At 43.0% G+C, this 23,362-nt stretch overlaps 1 protein-coding gene across 5 annotated transcripts in view; it reads right to left on the minus strand.

Annotated features, from left to right (window-relative positions):
• fu (STKc_STK36 domain-containing protein fused) overlaps positions 1-23,362 on the minus strand; it is a 148,868-nt gene that overhangs the window by 109,322 nt on the left and 16,184 nt on the right. The window contains exon 1 of one of the 5 annotated variants that reach the window (XM_071672266.1): positions 8,835-10,271. The exons of the other annotated variants lie outside the window; for them this stretch is intronic. The gene's annotated coding sequence lies outside the window, so the exon portion shown is untranslated. Of the gene's footprint in view, positions 1-8,834; positions 10,272-23,362 lie in introns of those variants that run through there. 5 annotated transcript variants of the gene reach the window in all.

Below are 23,362 nucleotides of genomic sequence, written 5' to 3' on the forward strand. Positions count from 1 at the left end.
GCATATGATAGAGTTGATAGAGATGCTCTGTGGAAGGTATTAAGAATATATGGTGTGGGAGGCAAGTTGTTAGAAGCAGTGAAAAGTTTTTATCGAGGATGTAAGGCATGTGTACGTGTAGGAAGAGAGGAAAGTGATTGGTTCTCAGTGAATGTAGGTTTGCGGCAGGGGTGTGTGATGTCTCCATGGTTGTTTAATTTGTTTATGGATGGGGTTGTTAGGGAGGTAAATGCAAGAGTCCTGGAAAGAGGGGCAAGTATGAAGTCTGTTGGGGATGAGAGAGCTTGGGAAGTGAGTCAGTTGTTGTTCGCTGATGATACAGCGCTGGTGGCTGATTCATGTGAGAAACTGCAGAAGCTGGTGACTGAGTTTGGTAAAGTGTGTGGAAGAAGAAAGTTAAGAGTAAATGTGAATAAGAGCAAGGTTATTAGGTACAGTAGGGTTGAGGGTCAAGTCAATTGGGAGGTGAGTTTGAATGGAGAAAAACTGGAGGAAGTGAAGTGTTTTAGATATCTGGGAGTGGATCTGTCAGCGGATGGAACCATGGAAGCGGAAGTGGATCATAGGGTGGGGGAGGGGGCGAAAATTTTGGGAGCCTTGAAAAATGTGTGGAAGTCGAGAACATTATCTCGGAAAGCAAAAATGGGTATGTTTGAAGGAATAGTGGTTCCAACAATGTTGTATGGTTGCGAGGCGTGGGCTATGGATAGAGTTGTGCGCAGGAGGATGGATGTGCTGGAAATGAGATGTTTGAGGACAATGTGTGGTGTGAGGTGGTTTGATCGAGTAAGTAACGTAAGGGTAAGAGAGATGTGTGGAAATAAAAAGAGCGTGGTTGAGAGAGCAGAAGAGGGTGTTTTGAAATGGTTTGGGCACATGGAGAGAATGAGTGAGGAAAGATTGACCAAGAGGATATATGTGTCGGAGGTGGAGGGAACGAGGAGAAGAGGGAGACCAAATTGGAGGTGGAAAGATGGAGTGAAAAAGATTTTGAGTGATCGGGGCCTGAACATGCAGGAGGGTGAAAGGAGGGCAAGGAATAGAGTGAATTGGAGCGATGTGGTATACAGGGTTTGACGTGCTGTCAGTGGATTGAATCAAGGCATGTGAAGCGTCTGGGGTAAACCATGGAAAGCTGTGTAGGTATGTATATTTGCGTGTGTGGACGTGTGTATGTACATGTGTATGGGGGGGGGGGGGTTGGGCCATTTCTTTCGTCTGTTTCCTTGCGCTACCTCGCAAACGCGGGAGACAGCGACAAAGTATAAAAAAAAAAAAAAAAAAAAAAAAAAAAAAAAAAAAAAAAAAAAAAAAATATATATATATATATATTTTTTTTTTGCTTTGTCGCTGTCTCCCGCGTTTGTGAGGTAACGCAAGGAAACAGACGAAAGAAATGGCCCATCCCACCCCCATACACATGTATATACATACGTCCACACACGCAAATATACATACCTACACAGCTTTCCATGGTTTACCCCAGACGCTTCACATGCCCTGATTCAATCCACTGACAGCACATCAACCCCGGTATACCACATCGATCCAATTCACTCTTTTCCTTGCCCTCCTTTCACCCTCCTGCATGTTCAGGCCCTGATCACACAAAATATTTTTCACTCCATCTTTCCACCTCCAATTTGGTCTCCCACTTCTCCTCGTTCCCTCCACCTCCGACACATATATCCTCTTGGTCAATCTTTCCTCCCTCATTCTCTCTATGTGCCCAAACCATTTCAAAACACCCTCCTCTGCTCTCTCAACCACGCTCTTTTTATTTCCACACATCTCTCTTACCCTTACGTTACTTACTCGATCAAACCACCTCACACCACACATTGTCCTCAAACATCTCATTTCCAGCAAATCCATCCTCCTGCGCACAACTCTATCCATAGTCCACGCCTCGCAACCATACAACATTTTGGAACCACTATTCCTTCAAAAATACACATTTTTGCTTTCCGAGATAATGTTCTCGACTTCCACACATTCTTCAACGCTCCCAGAATTTTCGCCCCCTCCCCCACCCTATGATCCACTTCCGCTTCCATGGTTCCATCCGCTGCCAGATCCACTCCCAGATATCTAAAACACTTTACTTCCTCCAGTTTTTCTCCATTCAAACTTACCTCCCAATTGACTTGACCCTCAACCCTACTGTACCTAAGAACCTTGCTCTTATTCACATTTACTCTTAACTTTCTTCTTTCACACACTTTACCAAACTCAGTCACCAGCTTCTGCAGTTTCTCACATGAATCAGCTACCAGCGCTGTACCATCAGCAAACAACAACTGACTCACTTCCCAAGCTCTCTCATCACCAACAGACTTCATACTTGCCCCTCTTTCCAAAACTCTTGCATTTACCTCCCTAACAACCCCATCCATAAACAAATTAAACAACCATGGAGACATCACACACCCCTGCCGCAAACCTACATTCACTGAGAACCAATCACTTTCCTCTCTTCCTACACGTACACATGACTTACATCCTCGATAAAAACTTTTCACTGCTTCTAACAACTTGCCTCCCACACCATATATTCTTAATACCTTCCACAGAGCATCTCTATCAACTCTATCATATGCCTTCTCCAGATCCATAAATGCTACATACAAATCCATTTGCTTTTCTAAGTATTTCTCACATACATTCTTCAAAGCAAACACCTGATGCACACATCCTCTACCACTTCTGAAACCACACTGCTCTTCCCCAATCTGATGCTCTGTACATGCCTTCACCCTCTCAATCAATACCCTCCCATATAATTTACCAGGAATACTCAACAAACTTATACCTCTGCAATTTGAGCACTCACTCCTATCCCCTTTGCCTTTGTACAATGGCACTATGCATGCATTCCGCCAATCCTCAGGCACCTCACCATGAGTCATACATACATTAAATAACCTTGCCAACCAGTCAATAATACAGTCACCCCCTTTTTTAATAAATTCCACTGCAATACCATCCAAACCTACTGCCTTGCCGGCTTTCATCTTCCGCAAAGCTTTTACTACCTCTTCTCTGTTTACCAAATCATTTTCCCTAACCCTCTCACTTTGCACACCACCTCGACCAAAACACCCTATATCTGCCACTCTATCATCAAACACATTCAACAAACCTTCAAAATACTCACTCCATCTCCTTCTCACATCACCACTACTTGTTATCACCTCCCCATTTGCGCCCTTCACTGAAGTTCCCATTTGCTCCCTTGTCTTACGCACTTTATTTACCTCCTTCCAGAACATCTTTTTATTCTCCCTAAAATTTAATGATACTCTCTCACCCCAACTCTCATTTGCCCTCTTTTTCACCTCTTGCACCTTTCTCTTGACCTCCTGTCTCTTTCTTTTACACATCTCCAACTCAATTGCATTTTTTCCCTGCAAAAATCATCCAAATGCCTCTCTCTTCTCTTTCACTAATAATCTTACTTCTTCATCCCACCACTCACTACCCTTTCTAATCAACCCACCTCCCACTCTTCTCATGCCACAAGCATCTTTTGCGCAATCCATCACTGATTCCCTAAATACATCCCATTCCTCCCCCACTCCCCTTACTTCCATTGTTCTCACTTTTTTCCATTCTGTACTCAGTCTCTCCTGGTACTTCCTCACACAAGTCTCCTTCCCAAGCTCACTTACTCTCACCACCCTCTTCACCCCAACATTCACTCTTCTTTTCTGAAAACCCATACAAATCTTCACCTTAGCCTCCACAAGATAATGATCAGACATCCCTCCAGTTGCACCTCTCAGCACATTAACATCCAAAAGTTATAGTGATGGGTGATTTGAATGCAAAGGTGAGTAATGTGGCAGTTAAGGGAATAATTGGTATACATGGGGTGTTCAGTGTTGTAAATGGAAATGGTGAAGAGCTTGTAGATTTATGTGCTGAAAAAGGACTGGTGATTGGGAATACCTGGTTTAAAAAGCGAGATATACATAAGTATACGTATGTAAGTAGGAGAGATGGCCAGAGAGCGTTATTGGGTTACGTGTTAATTGACAGGCGCGCGAAAGAGAGACTTTTGGATGTTAATATATATATATATATATATATTTCTATTTATTTATTTTGCTTTGTCGCCGTCTCCTGCATTAGCGAGGTAGTGCAAGGAAACAGACAAAAGAATGGCCCAACCCAACCACATACACATGTATATACATACACGTCCACACACGAAAATAAAAATACCTATACATCTCAACATATATACACACATACAGACATACATATATACACATGTACAGAGTTCATACTGTCTCCCTTTATTCATTCCCATCGCCACCCCGCCACACATGAAATAACAACCCCCTCCCCATTCATGTGCGCGAGGTAGCACTAGGAAAAGACAACAATGGCCATATTCGTTCACACTCAGTCTCTAGCTGCCATGTAATAATGCACCAAAACCACAGCTCCCCTTCCACATCCAGGCCCGACAGAACTGTCCATGGTTTACCCCAGACACTTCACATGCCCTGGTTCAATCCATTGACAGCACGTCGAAACCGGTATACCACATCGTTCCAATTCACTCTATTCCTATATATATATATATATATATATACATACATATATATATATATATATATATATATATATATATATATATATATATATATATATATATATATTCTTTCATACTATTCGCCATTTCCCGCATTAGCGAGGTAGCGTTAAGAACAGAGGACTGGGCCTTTTTTGGAATATCCTGACCTGGGATTAAGAATACTTCCCACGTATTCCCTGCGTGTCGTAGAAGGCGACTAACAGGGGAGGGAGCGGGGGGCTGGAAATCCTCCCCTTTCGTTTTTTTTTTTAATTTTCCAAAAGAAGGAACAGAGGGGGCCAGGTGAGGATATTCCAAAAAAGGCCCAGTCCTCTGTTATTAACACTACCTCGCTAATGTGAGAAATGGCGAATAGTTTAAAAAAAAAAAAATATATATATATATATATATATATATATATATATATATATATATATATATAATATATATATATATATATATATATATATATATATATATATATATATATATATATATATATATATATCCCTGGGGATAGGGGATTAAGAATACTTCCCACGTATTCCCTGCGTGTCATAGAAGGCGACTAAAAGGGGAGGGAGCGGGGGGATGGAAATCCTCCCCTCTCGAGGTTTTTTTTTTTTCTTTTTTTTTTTCCAAAAGAAGGAACAGAGAATTGAGCCAGGTGAGGGTATTCCCTCAAAGGCCCAGTCCTCTGTTCTTAACGCTACCTCGCTAATGCGGGAAATGGCGAATAGTTTGAAAGAAAGAAAGATATATATATATATATATATATATATATATATATATATATATATATTCTTTCTTTTTCTTTCAAACTATTTGCCATTTCCCGCATTAGCGAGGTAGCGTTAAGAACAGAGGACTGGGCCTTTAAGGGAATACCCTCACCTGGCCCAATTCTCTGTTCCTTCTTTTGGAAAATTGAAAAAGAAAAAAAAAAAAAAAAAAAACCGAGAGGGGAGGATTTCCAGCCCCCCGCTCCCTCCCCTTTTAGTTGCCTTCTACGACACGCAGGGAATACGTGGGAAGTATTCTTAATCCCCTATCCCCAGGGATAATATATATATTATAGGAAAATAAAAAATAATAAAATAATATATATATAAATATATATATATATATATATATATATATATATATATATATATATATATATATTATTTTATTATTATTTTTTATTTTCCTTTGTCGCTGTCTCCCGCGTTTGCGAGGTAGCGCAAGGAAACAGACGAAAGAAATGGCCCAACCCACCCCCATACACAATGTATACACACACACATCCACACACGCAAATATACCATGGAAAGCTGTGTAGGTATGTATATTTGCATGTGTGGACGTGTATGTATATACATGTGTATGGAGGTGGGTTGGGCCATTTCTTTTGTCTGTTTCCTTGCGCAACCTCGCAAACGCGGGAGACAGCGACAAAGCAAAAAAAAAATATATATATATATATATTCATTTATTTATCTTGCCTTGTCGCTGTCTCCCGCGTTAGCAAGGTAACGCAAGGAAACAGACGAAAGAATGGCGCCCCCACCCACATACATATGTATATGCGTACACGTCAACATGCACATATACATACCCATACATCTCAACGTATACATATATATACACACACAGACATATACATATATACACATGTACATAATTCACACTGTCTGCCTTTATTCATTCCCATCGCCACCCCGCCACACATGGAATAACAACCCCCTCCCCCCTCATGTGTGCGAGGTAGCGCTAGGAAAAGACAACAAAGCCACATTGGTTCACAGTCAGTCTCTAGCTGTCATGTAATAATGCACCGAAACCACAGCTCTCCTTCCACATCCAGGCCCCACACAACTTTCCACGGTTTACCCCAGATGCTTCACATGCCGTGGTTCAATCCATTCACAGCATGTCGACCCCAGTATACCACATCATTCCAATTCACTCTATTCCTTGCACGCCCTTCACCCTCCTGCATGTTCAGGCCCCGATCACTCAAAATCATTTTCACTAAATCTTTCCACCTCCAATTTGGTCTCCCACTTCTCGTTCCCTCCACCTCTGACACATATATCCTCTTAGTCAATCTTTCCTCACTCATTCTCTCCATGTGCCCAAACCATTTCAAACATCTTCTTCTGCTCTCTCAACCACACTCTTTTTATTACCACACACCTCTCTTACCCTTTCATTACTTACTCGAGCAAACCACCTCACACCATATATTGTCCTCAAACATCTCATTTCCAGCACACCCACCATCCTCCGCACAACTCTATCCATAGCCCACGCCTCGCAACCATACAACATTGTTGGAACCACTATTCCTTCAAACATACCCATTCTTGCTTTACGAGATAATGTTCTTGACTTCCACTCATTCTTCAACGCTCCCAGAATTTTTGCCCCCTTCCCATCCTATGATTCACTTCCACTTCCATGGTTCCATTCGCTGCCAAATCCACTCCCAGATATCTAAAACACTTCACTTCCTCCAGTTTTTCTCCATTCAAACTTACTTCCCAATTGACTTGTCCCTCATCTCTACTGTACCTAATATTATCACCTTGCTCTTATTCACATTTACTCTCAACTTTCTTCTTTCACACACTTTACCAAACTCAGTCACCAGCTTCTGCAGTTTCTCACATGAATCAGCCACCAGCGGTGTATCATCAGCGAACAAAAACTGACTCACTTCCCAAGCTCTTTCATCCACAATAGACTGCATACTTGCCCCTCTTTCCAAAAACTCTTGCATTCACCTCCCTAACAACCCCATCCATAAAAAAATTATACAACCATGGAGACATCACACACCCTTGCTGCAAACCTACATATATATATATATATTGGGAGGTGAGTTTGAATGGAGAAAAACTGGAGGAAGTGAAGTGTTTTAGATATCTGGGAGTGGATCTGTCAGCGGATGGAACCATGGAAGCGGAAGTGGATCATAGGGTGGGGGAGGGGGCGAAAATTTTGGGAGCCTTGAAAAATGTGTGGAAGTCGAGAACATTATCTCGGAAAGCAAAAATGGGTATGTTTGAAGGAATAGTGGTTCCAACAATGTTGTATGGTTGCGAGGCGTGGGCTATGGATAGAGTTGTGCGCAGGAGGATGGATGTGCTGGAAATGAGATGTTTGAGGACAATGTGTGGTGTGAGGTGGTTTGATCGAGTAAGTAACGTAAGGGTAAGAGAGATGTGTGGAAATAAAAAGAGCGTGGTTGAGAGAGCAGAAGAGGGTGTTTTGAAATGGTTTGGGCACATGGAGAGAATGAGTGAGGAAAGATTGACCAAGAGGATATATGTGTCGGAGGTGGAGGGAACGAGGAGAAGAGGGAGACCAAATTGGAGGTGGAAAGATGGAGTGAAAAAGATTTTGTGTGATCGGGGCCTGAACATGCAGGAGGGTGAAAGGAGGGCAAGGAATAGAGTGAATTGGAGCGATGTGGTATACAGGGTTTGACGTGCTGTCAGTGGATTGAATCAAGGCATGTGAAGCGTCTGGGGTAAACCATGGAAAGCTGTGTAGGTATGTATATTTGCGTGTGTGGACGTGTGTATGTACATGTGTATGGGGGGGGGGGGGTTGGGCCATTTCTTTCGTCTGTTTCCTTGCGCTACCTCGCAAACGCGGGAGACAGCGACAAAGTATAAAAAAGAAAAAAAAAAAAAATATATATATATATATATATATATATATATATATATATATATATATATATATATATATATTGTTACGAACTCAGTACTTAGTGGAGCAAGGTCGCCAGTAACATATATATGTTACAAATACTATACTGGTCCTCGTCTTTGTAAGGACGGTAGATCTGTAATATAGCACAACTCAGGATAACGCAATCTTAACGTAAGGGGTTAAAACAAACACCAAGGTTAGAATTACTTATAATGAAAAGAATTCAAATGTACAAGGTGAACACATAAATCAGGCACGAATCATTTACGTTAACACTGAACATGAGTTTAACATTGAACATGGGTTAACATTCCAGATAAGATTTCAAACCAGGAGATCTCTTTCCGTTGACACTTTGTTCGATAGCATTACATTCAGTTAGATTCTGACGTGACACAGTAAACATAATCGTTGCACTTACCTAACCCGACGTGACACAATAAACATATCGTTACACTTAGTTAAGCTTGAATTGACACAGTAACATCTTACAACCTAGGGCAGCGGTGGCTACGGGGTTCGAGACAGGGAAAGCCTACATTACCTTACTGGGCTCGGAACTGTTGAAGGAATCAAAGTCTCAGACGATCGTCTGAGCTTTCATCTGAATGACCAGCAAGGCAGGAACAGCTGGCCACGCCTCGACCCGCCACCTAGTTCTACTATAGGTCACAATGACACAATTGCCCTTGATAGGTCAAGAGACTGGTTGTCACGCCCTCTCCTTGACGTGATTGGCTGAAGGAGGCCTAAGGTCCGGCCTACACATGTGGCGTGCATTCAAAATCCTCTGTTCCTTTGTCCACGCCGGCAGCGAACGCACGTGACAACATACCGTAGCTGTTCCCATGATTGGACCTGACGCCGTTGACCTGACGCCGTTGACCTAATGTTTGGGTGCTTGAGGACCGGTCAAGATCTGGGTCAAAACATGATTACTAAGGCAATCCAAACGGTCAGGGAGGGTGAGATACGAGCCGGTAGCAACCGCTCCCTACACCCAGGCACGCCATACACAGAGATACACCAAGGCACATATACGAACCATATGGACACAAACACACGCGTTCGTAACACCCCCCTCCTTAAAGGAGAAAATTCCTAGAAGAGGAATTTTCTAGCGTTAAGAGCGGGGTAAACAATCGGCTAACACATTATGTGCGCCAGCAATATGGTGAATGTCTAAGTTATACTCTTGGAAAGAAACAAGGCCCACCTGATTAGTTTCTGACTCCGATCCCATAACTTGTTAACATTTTGAAGGGTTGGTAGTCAGTACATTCTAAATTAATTGGCTGAAGGACACAAATATGCAAAGAGTTATAACACAAAGAACAGACAAAGGTTCCTTCTCCATGGTGGGGCTATCTGTTTGGGCTCAACCTTCTCTCTGTCCTCCTGCATGAGGACCTCACCAGCGTCAGCATCGCTGGCATTCACAGCTGATCTGGTTGGAGCCTGCAAAATATAACAGTTAAAAAAAGTAGTGTTCCTAATTGATGAGAGAGACTGTCTCACACTGCTCATTCCAAACATCTGATATAATTCTTCAATAAATCTGTGGGACGAGTTGCGAGTGTTGCAAAATTTACAATGACATCCTGTAGTATCCAACCATATCCAAGTAGCACTTCAGTTCTCTCACGCCTCCGCCCGGGTCCCAGGTCTCCGAGACACTCGCAGCTACGTCGTCGATTTCGTCACACACAGCTGCCGCTGGACGTGGGATGATGCAGACTGGCACCGTCGGTTCCAAGGGGGGAGGATCACGACTGAAACATGGCTCAGGCATGTTGATGTGGCATAAACTCTGACCTCTGCGCCTGCCGGGGATACAGACAAGGTAATTTGAGTCTCCTACACTCCGAATAATGGTGTAGGGACCCTGAAACCGGGCAGCCAAGGGTTGACCTGGCTGCGGTAGTTGAAGCAACACCTCGTCCCCCACCTCAAACCTTCTTAAACGAGATCGTTTGTCAGGCCATATTGTCCTCCGTTCCTGAATCTCTCTTGAATGGGTGCGAGACAAATCCTCAGTCTCACCCGCTGACTCTCGTACGGACTCGTAACCAGCACAGGAGGTATCACACATCTCGTCACTCATTTCATCCTCAGGGAGAATCTTCTCTCTTGAATGGGCGCGAGACAAGGTCTCAGTCTCACCCACTGAATCTCGTTCGGACTCGAAATCAGCACGGGAGGTATCATACATCTTCTCCTCACTAATTTCATCCTCAGGGAGAGTCTTCTCTCTTGAATGGGAGCGAGACGAACCCTCAGTCTCAACTGAGTCTACACCAGGGGAGAGGGTATCACAGAGCTCCCTCTCACTAGACTCACTCATAGGGAGAGACTTCACTTCGTCTTAACGGAGTCTATACCAGGGGAGAGGGTATCACACAGCTTCCTCTCGCTGGCCTCACTCTCATGAAGAGTCTTTAAGTCATCTGTCTCAACGGAGGCTACACCAGGGGAGAGGATATCACACAGCTTCCTCTCGCTGGCCTCACTCTCATGAAGAGTCTTTAAGTCATCTGTCTCAACGGAGGCTACACCAGGGGAGAGGATATCACACAGCTTCCTCTCGCTGGCCTCACTCTCATGAAGAGTCTTTAAGTCATCTGTCTCAACGGAGGCTACACCAGGGGAGAGGATATCACACAGCTTCCTCTCGCTGGTCTCAGTCGGGGGGAGAGTCTTAACTTCCTGCGTTTCAACCGAGTCTGTACCAAGGGAGAGGGTATCACACAGCCTCCTCTCGCTGGTCTCACTCTCGGGCAGTGACTGTATTTTCCCCACCTCACGCTCTGTCTCCTGGGGCTTGCAACTTGCTTTCGTAGCGGACATGGACCGGGTAACTGCGCACACGAGGGATAGGTCCGGTACCTCTTCCTCAAGCTGCACTGCCTCCGTGGACTCCACCGAACCCGTAGGCAACACCGGCACTGGGTTCATCTTCCGTCCCGCTAAGTCACTGCCTAACACAAAGTCCACGTCTAAGACAGGTAACTTATCTACGACCCCTACAAGGGCATGGTCCGTGAAGAGATCTGTTCCTACTCTCACATCAACTAGTGGAGCTTCCTTGGAACCCGACTGTCCATCCGGCAAGACTCGGTCTCCAAACTCTTCTCGCGGCACCAAGCCATCCAACCTCGGGGACTGCTGCGCACCAGAATCCCGTGATACGGTTACTTTTCGTCGTACACCACATCTACTGACACAACCCTCAGACAGGAACGCATTATAGTTCCCACAAAACGGATCCTTAACTACCGATTGTTCAACACTCTCGCAACCCCTTACTTTCCTAAGAGCAGGGATAGCCTTACCTACTTTACTAAGTGGACCTAAAGCTGAGAAGAGACTTACCCGCCTACTTTTGGTAAAGTCTCTGGATTCCTTCGCTCGAGCCCAGCAATCCTTCACTTGGTGCCCAGTCTTGCCACAATTATAACAACTCTTAACTCTGTTGGAGTATTTCCCCTGACTTTTATGAGTTACCGGCAAGGTAGCAGATTCAGGTGGGATTACATTACCATTGGTCCTCCCTCTGCCGTCGTAGCCCTTTGAACGTCTGCCCACGTCAAGTTTACTGAACTTTGGTACGAGATGTAAGTTACCCAATTGGGACGACCCTAGTCCCGATGGTGAAGCGTTAAGTCCAAGTCTTTCACGTTCGCGAGCGATCCACTCCCTTTGCATTTGTGCAATGATCTTAGCTATCTCTAGCTGCTTTCGCCAATAATTGAGGTCAACATTAACATTACTGGGGATATGGAGAAGGATCGAGACTTTGGCCGACGTTAATGATTGAGCGGTATTGTCAACACTGATCAACGACATGATTAATGAATCAAGGAAAGAGATTCCGTTAAGGCAAGAAATATCCTGGCAGGGTCGCCAATTTATATGTTAGGAACTCAGTACTTAGTGGAGCAAGGTCGCCAGTAACATATATATGTTACTATACTGGTCCTCGTCTTTGCAAGGACGGTAGATCTGTAATATAGCACAACTCAGGATAACGCAATCTTAACGTAAGGGGTTAAAACAAACACCAAGGTTAGAATTACTTATAATGAAAAGAATTCAAATGTACAAGGTGAACACATAAATCAGGCACGAATCATTTACGTTAACACTGAACATGAGTTTAACATTGAACATGGGTTAACATTCCAGATAAGATTTCAAACCAGGAGATCTCTTTCCGTTGACACTTTGTTCGATAGCATTACATTCAGTTAGATTCTGACGTGACACAGTAAACATAATCGTTGCACTTACCTAACCCGACGTGACACAATAAACATATCGTTACACTTAGTTAAGCTTGACTTGACACAGTAACATCTTACAACCTAGGGCAGCGGTGGCTACGGGGTTCGAGACAGGGAAAGCCTACATTACCTTACTGGGCTCGGAACTGTTGAAGAAATCAAAGTCTCAGACGATCGTCTGAGCTTTCATCTGAATGACCAGCAAGGCAGGAACAGCTGGCCACGCCTCGACCCGCCACCTAGTTCTACTATAGGTCACAATGACACAATTGCCCTTGATAGGTCAAGAGACTGGTTGTCACGCCCTCTCCTTGACGTGATTGGCTGAATGAGGCCTAAGGTCCGGCCTACACATGTGGCGTACATTCAAAATCCTCTGTTCCTTTGTCCACGCCGGCAGCGAACGCACGTGACAACATACCGTAGCTGTTCCCATGATTGGACCTGACGCCGTTGACCTGACGCCGTTGACCTAACGTTTGGGTGCTAGAGGACCGGTCAAGATCTGGGTCAAAACATGATGACTAAGGCAATCAACACGGTCAGGGAGGGTGAGATACGAGCCGGTAGCAACCGCTCCCTACACCAAGGCACGCCATACACAGAGATACACCAAGGCACATATACGAACCATATGGACACAAACACACGCGTTCGTAACAATATATATATATATATATATATACATATATATATATATATATATATATATATATATATATATAATATATATATATATATATATATATATATATATATATAATATATATATATATATATATATATATATATATATATATATATATATATATATTCTTTTTTTCTTTTAAACTATTCGCCATTTCCCGCGTTAGCGAGGTAGCGTTAACAACAGAGGAATGGGCCTTTTTTGGAATATCCTCACTTGGCCCCCTCTGTTCCTTCTTTTGGAAAATTAAAAAAAAAACGAGAGGGAAGGATTTCCAGCCCCCCGCTCCCTCCCCTTTTAGTCGCCTTCTACGACACACAGGGAATACGTGGGAAGTATTCTTAATCCCCTATCCCCAGGGATATATATATATATATATATATATATATATATATATATATATATATATATATATATATATATATATATATATCCCTCTTGCACAGGGATCCCAGGTTCGATTATGGCTGTTGGAGGTTTGTATGTTCTATGAAGGTGCGCGTTCATATGCACTTTATTCGTATATATATATATATATATATATATATATATATATATATATATATATATATATATATATATATATATATATATATTTATATATATATATATATATATATATATATATATATATATATATATTTATTTATTTATTTATAAATTCATTTTGCTTTGTCGCTGTCTCCCGCGTTTGCGAGGTAGCGCAAGCAAACAGACGAAAGAAATGGCCCAACCCACCCCCATACACATGTATATACATACACGTCCACACACGCCAATATACATACCTATACATCTCAATGTACACGTATATATACACACACAGACACATACATATATACCCATGCACACAATTCACACTGTCTGCCTTTATTCATTCCCATCGCCACCTGGCCACACATGGAATACCATCCCCCTCCCCCGTCATGTGTGCGAGGTAGCGCTAGGAAAAGACAACAAAGCCCCATTCGTTCACACTCAGTCTCTAGCTGTCATGCAATAATGCCCGAAACCACAGCTCACTTTCCACATCCAGGCCCCACACAACTTTCCATGGATTACCCCAGACGCTTCACATGCCCTGATTCAATCCACTGACAGCAGGTCAACCCTGGTATACCAAATCGATCCAATTCACTCTATTCCTTGCCCGCCTTTCACCCTCCTGCATGTTCAGGCCCCGATCACTCAAAATCTTTTTCACTCCATCTTTCCACCTTCAATTTGGTCTCCCACTTCTCCTCGTTCCCTCCACCTCCGACACATATATCCTCTTGGTCAATCTTTCCTCACTCATTCTCTCCATGTGCCCAAACCATTTCAAAACACCCTCTTCTGCTCTCTCAACCACGCTCTTTTTATTTCCACACATCTCTCTTACCCTTACATTACTTACTCGATCAAACCACCTCACACCACACATTGTCCTCAAACATCTCATTTCCAGCACATCCACCCTCCTGCGCACAACTCTATCCATAGCCCACGCCTCGCAACCATATAACATTGTTGGAACCACTATTCCTTCAAATATACCCATTTTTGCTTTCCGAGATAATGTTCTCGACTTCCACACATTCTTCAAGGCTCCCAGGATTTTCGCCCCCTCCCCCACCCTATGATTCACTTCCGCTTCCATGGTTCCATCCGCTGCCAGATCCACTCCCAGATATCTAAAACACTTTACTTCCTCCAGTTTTTCTCCATTCAAACTTACCTCCCAATTGACTTGACCCTCAACCCTACTGTACCTAATAACCTTGCTCTTATTCACATTTACTCAACTTTCTTCTTTCACACACTTTACCAAACTCAGTCACCAGCTTCTTCAGTTTCTCACATGAATCAGCCACCAGTGCTGTATCATCAGCGAACAACAACTGACTCACTTCCCAAGCTCTCTCATCCACAACAGACTTCATACTTGCCCCTCTTTCCAAAACTCTTGCATTCACCTCCCTAACAATCCCATCCATAAACAAATTAAACAACCATGGAGACATCACACACCCCTGCCGCAAACCTACATTCACTGAGAACCAATCACTTTCCTCTCTTCCTACACGTACACATGCCTTACATCCTCGATAAAAACTTTTCACTGCTTCTAACAACTTGCCTCCCACACCATATATTCTTAATACCTTCCACATAGCATCTCTATCAACTCTATCCTATGCCTTCTCCAGATCCATAAATGCTACATACAAATCCATTTGCTTTTCTATGTATTTCTCACATACATTCTTCAAATCAAACACCTGATCCACACATCCTCTACCACTTCTGAAACCACACTGCTCTTCCCCAGTCTGATGCTCTGTACATGCCTTCACCCTCTCAATCAATACCCTCCCATATAATTTACCAGGAATACTCAACAAACTTATACCTCTGTAATTTGAGCACTCACTCTTATCCCCTTTGCCTTTGTACAATGGCACTATGCACGCATTCCACCAATCCTCAGGCACCTCACCATGAGTGATACATACATCAAATAACCTTACCAACAGTCAACAATACAGTCACCCCCTTTTTTAATACATTCCACTGCAATACCATCCAAACCTGCTGCCTTGCCGGCTTTCATCTTCCGAAGAGCTTATATATATATATATATATATATATATATATATATATATATATATATATATATATATATATATATATATATATGTATATATATATATATATATATATATATATATAAATATATATATATATATATATATATATATATATATATATATATATATATATATATATATATATATATATATGTTAATTGACAGGCACGCAAAAGAGAGACTTTTGGATGTTAATGTGCTGAGAGGTGCAACTGGAGGGATGTCTGATCATTATCTTGTGGAGGCTAAGGTGAAGATTTGTATGGGTTTTCAGAAAAGAAGAGTGAATGTTGGGGTGAAGAGGGTGGTGAAAGTAAGTGACCTTAGGAAGGAGACTTGTGTGAGGAAGTACCAGGAGAGACTGAGTACAAAATGCTAAGAGGTGAGAACAATGGAAGTAAGGGGAGTGGGGGAGGAATGGGATGTATTTAGGGAATCAGTGATGGATTGCGCAAAAGATGCTTGTGGCATGAGAAGAGTGGGAGATGGGTTGATTAGAAAGGGTAGTGAGTGATGGGATGAAGAAGTAAGATTATTAGTGAAAGAGAAGAGAGAGGCATTTGGACGATTTTTGCAGGGAAAAAATGCAATTGAGTGGGAGATATATAAAAGAAAGAGACAGGAGGTCAAGAGAAAGGTGCAAGAGGTGAAAAAGAGGGCAAATGGGAGTTGGGGTGAGAGAGTATCATTAAATTTTAGGGAGAATAAAAAGATGTTCTGGAAGGAGGTAAATAAAGTGCGTAAGACAAGGGAGCAAATTAGAACTTCAGTGAAGGGCGCAAATGGGGAGGTGATAACAAGTAGTGGTGATGTGAGAACGAGATGGAGTGAGTATTTTGAAGGTTTGTTGAATGTGTTTGATGATAGAGTGGCAGATATAGGGTGTTTTGGTCGAGGTGGTGTGCAAAGTGAGAGGGTTAGGGAAAATGATTTGGTAAACAGAGAAGAGGTAGTAAAAGCTTTGCGGAAGATGAAAGCCGGCAAGGTAGCAGGTTCGGATGGTATTGCAGTGGAATTTATTAAAAAAGGGGGTGACTGTATTATTGACTGGTTGGTAAGGTTATTTAATGTATGTATGACTCATGGTGAGGTGCCTGAGGATTGGCGGAATGCATGCATAGTGCCATTGTACAAAGGCAAAGGGGATAAGAGTGAGTGCTCAAATTACAGAGGTATAAGTTTGTTGAGTATTCCTGGTAAATTATATGGGAGGGTATTGATTGAGAGGGCGAAGGCATGTACAGAGCATCAGATTGGGGAAGAGCAGTGTGGTTTCAGAAGTGGTAGAGGATGTGTGGATCAGGTGTTTGCTTTGAAGAATGTATGTGAGAAATACTTAGAAAAGCAAATGGATTTGTATGTAGCATTTATGGATCTGGAGAAGGCATATGATAGAGTTGATAGAGATGCTCTGTGGAAGGTATTAAGAATATATGGTGTGGGAGGCAAGTTGTTAGAAGCAGTGAAAGGTTTTATCGAGGATGTAAGGCATGTGTACGTGTAGAAAAGAGGAAAGTGATTGGTTCTCAGTGAATGTAGGTTTGCGGCAGGGGTGTGTGACGTCTCCATGGTTGTTTAATTTGTTTATGGATGGGGTTGTTAGGGAGGTGAATGCAAGAGTTTTGGAAAGAGGGGCAAGTATGAAGTCTGTTGGGGATGAGAGAGCTTGGGAAGTGAGTCAGTTGTTGTTCGCTGATGATACAGCGCTGGTGGCTGATTCATGTGAGAAACTGAAGAAGCTGGTGACTGAGTTTGGTAAAGTGTCTGAAAGAAGAAAGTTAAGAGTAAATGTGAATAAGAGCAAGGTTATTAGGTACAGTAGGGTTGAGGGTCAAGTCAATTGGGAGGTAAGTTTGAATGGAGAAAACTGGAGGAAGTAAAGTGTTTTAGATATCTGGGAGTGGATCTGGCAGCGGATGGAACCATGGAAGTGGAAGTGGATCATAGGGTGGGGGAGGGGGCGAAAATCCTGGGAGCCTTGAAGAATGTGTGGAAGTTGAGAACATTATCTCGGAAAGCAAAAATTGCTATGTTTGAAGGAATAGTGGTTCCAACAATGTTGTATGGTTGCGAGGCGTGGGCTATGGATAGAGTTGTGCGCAGGAGGATGGATGTGCTGGAAATGAGACGTTCGAGGACAATGTGTGGTGTGAGATGGTTTGATCGAGTAAGTAACATAAGGTTAAGAGAGATGTGTGGAAATAAAAAGAGCATGGTTGAGAGAGCAGAAGAGGGTGTTTTGAAATGGTTTGGGCACATGGAGAGAATGAGTGAGGAAAGATTGACCAAGAGGATATATGTGTCGGAGGTGGAGGGAACGAGGAGAAGAGGGAGACCAAATTGGAGGTGGAAAGATGGAGTGAAAAAGATTTTGTGTGATCGGGGCCTGAACATGCAGGAGGGTGAAAGGAGGGCAAGGAATAGAGTGAATTGGATCGATGTGGTATACCGGGGTTGACGTGCTGTCAGTGGATTGAATCAGGGCATGTGAAGCGTCTGGGGTAAACCATGGAAAGCTGTGTAGGTATGTATATTTGCGTGTGTGGACGTATGTATATACATGTGTATGGGGGTGGGCTGGGCCATTTCTTTCGTTTGTTTCCTTGCGCTACCTCGCAAACGCGGGAGACAGCGACAAGGCAAAAAAAAAAAAATATATATATATATATTTATTTACTTATTTTGCTTTCTCACTGTCTCCCACGCCTGCGAGTTATCGCAAGGAAACAGACGAAAGAAATAGCCCAACCCACCCCCACACACATGCACACACACACACGTCCACACACGCAAACATACACATCCACACATCCCAACGTACACACATATATACAAACAGAGACACACACATATACACACATGCACACAATTCACACTGTCTGCCCCTACTCACCCCCATCTACACCCTGCCACACAGGGAATAACATCCCCCTCCCCTCTCATGTGCGCAAGGCAGTGCTAGGAAAAGACAACAAAGGCCCCATTCGCTCACACTCAGTCTCTAGCTGTCATGCAATAATGCCCGAAACCACAGCTCCCTTTCCACATTCAGGCCCCACAGTACTTTCCATGGTTTACCCCAGACGCTTCACATGCCCTGATTCAATCCATTGACGGCATGTCAACCCCAGTATACCACATCAATCCAATTCACTCTATTCCCTGCACGCCTTTCACCCTCCTGCATGTTCAGGCCCTGATCAATCAAAATCTTTTTCACTCCATCTTTCCACCTCCAATTTCGTCTCCCACATCTCCTCGTTCCCTCCACCTCCGACATTTATATCCTCTTGATCAATCTTTCCGCACTCATTCTCTCCATGTGCCCAAACCATTTCAAAACACCCTCTTCTGCTCTCTCAACCACACTCTTTTTATTTCCACACATCTCTCTTACCCTTACAATACTTACTCGATCAAACCACCTCACACCACATATTGTCCACAAACATCTCATTTCCAGCACATCCACCCTCTCTCCGCACAACTCTATCATAGCCCACGCCTCGCAACCATACAACATTGTTGGAACCACTATTCCTTCAAACATACCCATTTTTGCTTTCCGAGATAATGTACTCGACTTCCACACATTCTTCAAGGCTCCCAGGATTTTCGCCCCCTCTCCCACCCTATAATTTACTTCCGCTTCCATGGGTCCATCCGCTGCCAGATCCACTCCTAGATATCTAAAACACTTTACTTCCTCCAGTTTTTCTCCATTCAAACTTACCTCCCAATTGACTTGACCCTCAACCCTACTGTACCTAATAACCTTTCTCTTATTCACATTTACTCTTAACTTTCTTCTTTCACACACTTTACCAAACTCAGTCACCAGCTTCTGCAGCTTCTCACATGAATCAGCCACCAGCGCTGTATCATCAGTAAACAACAACTGACTCACTTCCCAAGCTCTCTCATCCACAACAGACTGCATACTTGCCCATCTTTCCAAAACTCTTGCATTCACCTCCCTAACAACCCCATCCATAAACAAATTAAACAACCATGGAGACACCACACACCCCTGCTGCAAACCTACATTCACTGAGAACCAACCACCTTCCTCTCTTCCTACACGTACACATGCCTTACATCCTCGATAAAAACTTTTCACTGCTTCTAACAACTTGCCTCCCATACCATATATTCTTCGTACCTTCCACAGAGCATCTCTATCAACTCTATCATTTGCCTTCTCCAGATCCATAAATGCTACATACAAATCCATTTGCTTTTCTAAGTATTTCTCACATACATTCTTTAAAGCAAACACCTGATCCACACATCCTCTACCACATCTGAAACCACACTGCTCTTCCCAATCTGATGCTCTGTACATGCCTTCACCCTCTCAATCAATACCCTCCCATATAATTTACCAGGAATACTCAACAAACTTATACCTCTGTAATTTGAGCACTCACTCTTATCCCCTTTGCCTTTGTACAATGGCACTATACAAGCATTCCGCCAATCCTCAGGCACCTCAACATGAATCATACCTTACCAACCAATCAGCAATACAGTCACCCCCTTTTTTAATAAATTCCACTGCAATACCATCCAAACCTGCTGCCTTGCCGGCTTTCATCTTCTGCAAAGATTTTACTACCTCTTCTCTGTTTACCAAATCATTTTCCCTAAACCTCTCACTTTGCACACCACCTCGACCAAAACACCCTATATCTGCCACTCTATCATCTACCACATTCTTCAAACCTTCAAAATACTCACTCCATCTCCTTCTCACATCACCACTACTTGTTATCACCTCCCCATTAGTGCCCTTCACTGAAGTTCCCATTTGCTCCTTGTCTTACGCTCTTTATTTACCTCCTTCCAGAACATCTTTTTATTCTCACTAAAATTTAATGATACTCTCTCACCCCAACTCTCATTTGCCCTCTTTTTCACCTCTTGCACCTTTCTCTTGACCTCCTGCCTCTTTCTTTTATACATCTCCCACTCATTTGCATTTTTTCCCTGCAAAAATTGTCCAAATGCTTCCCTCTCTCCTCTTTCACTTATAATCCTACTTCTTCATCCCACTACTCACTACCCTTTCTAATCAACCCACCTACCACGCTTCTCATGCCACAAGCATCTTTTGCGCAATCCATCACTGATTCCCTAAATACATCCCATTCCTCCCCCACTCCCCTTACCTCCTTTGTTCTCACCTTTCTCCATTCTGTACTCAGTCTCTCCTGGTACATCCTCACACAAGTCTCCTTACCAAGCTCACTTACTCTCACCACCATCTTCATCCCAACATTTTCTCTTCTTTTCTGAAAACCCATACAAATCTTCACCGTTGCCTCCACAAGATAATGATCAGACATCCCTCCAGTTGCACCTCTCAACACATTAACATCCAAAAGTCTCTCTTTCGCGCGCCTGTCAATTAACACGTAATCCAATAACGCTCTATGGCCATCTCTCCTACTTACATACGTATACTTATGTAAAGTGTGTGAAAGAAGAAAGTTAAGAGTAAATGTGAATAAGAGCAAGGTTATTACGTACAATAGGGTTGCGGGTCAAGTCAATTGGGAGGTAAGTTTGAATGGAGAAAAACTGGAGGAAGTAAAGTGTTTTTAGATATCTGGGAGTGGATCTGGGAGCGGATGGAACCATGGAAGTGGAAGTGGATCATAGGGTGGGGGAGGGGGCGAAAATTCTGGGAGCCTTGAAGAATGTGTGGAAGTCGAGAACATTATCTCGGAAAGCAAAAATGGGTATGTTTGAAGGAATAGTGGTTCCAACAATGTTGTATGGTTGTCAGGCGTGGGCTATGGATAGAGTTGTGTGCAGGAGGATGGATGTGCTGGAAATGAGATGTTTGAGGACAATGTGTGGTGTGAGGTGGTTTGATCGAGTAAGTAACGTAAGGGTAAGAGAGATGTGTGGGAATAAAAAGAGCGTGGTTGAGAGAGCAGAAGAGGGTGTTTTGAAGTGGTTTGGGCACATGGAGAGAATGAGTGAGGAAAGATTGACCAAGAGGATATATGTGTCGGAGGTGGAGGGAACGAGGAGAAGAGGGAGACCAAATTGGAGGTGGAAAGATGGAGTGAAAAAGATTTTGTGTGATCGGGGCCTGAACATGCAGGAGGGTGAAAGGAGGGCAAGGAATAGAGTGAATTGGAGCGATGTGGTATACCGGGGTTGACGTGCTGTCAGTGGATTGAATCAAGGCATGTGAAGCGTCTGGGGTAAACCATGGAAAGCTGTGTAGGTATGTATATTTGCGTGTGTGGACGTATGTATATACATGTGTATGGGGGGGGGTTGGGCCATTTCTTTCGTCTGTTTCCTTGCGCTGCCTCGCAAACGCGGGAGACAGCGACAAGGTATAAAAAAAAAAATAAAATATATATATATATATATATATATATATATATATATATATATATATATATATATATCCTGTCTGCTCCTGTCCCCTTTAGTCGCCTTCTATGACACATGAGGAATGCGTGGGAAGTATTCTTTCTCCCCTATCCCCATGAATCATACATACATTAAATAACCTTACCAACCAGTCAACAATACAGTCACCCCTTTTTTGATAAATTCCACTGCAGTTCCATCCAAACACGCTGCCTTGCCGGCTTTCATCTTCCGCAAAGCTTTTACTACCTCTTCTCTGTTTACCAAATAATTTTCCTCAACCCCCTCGTTTTCCACACCACCTCGACCAAAACACCCTATATCTGCCACTTTATCATCAAACACATTCAACAAACCTTCAAAATACTCACTCCATCTCCTTCTCACATCACCACTACTTGTTATAAAGATCAGACATCCCTCCAGTTGCACCTTTCAGCATATTAACATCCAAAAGTCTCTCTTTTGCGCGCCTATCAATTAACACGTAATCCAATAACTCTCTCTCGCCATCTCTCCTACTTACATACGTATACTTATGTATATCTCTTTTTTTAAACCATGTATTCCCAATCACAATCCTTTTTCAGCACATAAATCTACAAGCTCTTCACCATTTCCATTTACAACACTGAACACCCTATGTATACCAATTATTCCTTCAGCTTCCACATAACTCACCTTTGCATTCAAATTACCCATTAATATAACCTGATTTCGTGCATCAAAACTACTAACACACTCATTCAGCTGCTCCCAAAACACTTGCCTCTCATGGTCTTTCTTCTCATGCCCAAGTGCATATGCACCAATAATCACCCATCTCTCTCCATCAACTTTCAATTTTACCCATATCAATCAAGAGTTTACTTTCTTACACTCTATCACATACTGCTACAACTCCTGTTTCAGGAGTAGTGATACTCCTTCCCTTGCTCTTGTCCACTCACATACCCCTGACTTTACTACCAAGATATTCCCAAACCACTCTACCCCTTTACCCTTGAGCTTCGTTTCACTCAGAGCCAAAACATCCAGGTTCCTTTCCACAAACATACTACCTATCTCCTTTTTT

This window comes from Panulirus ornatus, chromosome 17 (genome assembly GCF_036320965.1).
Source record: "Panulirus ornatus isolate Po-2019 chromosome 17, ASM3632096v1, whole genome shotgun sequence".
NCBI lineage: Eukaryota > Metazoa > Arthropoda > Malacostraca > Decapoda > Palinuridae > Panulirus > Panulirus ornatus.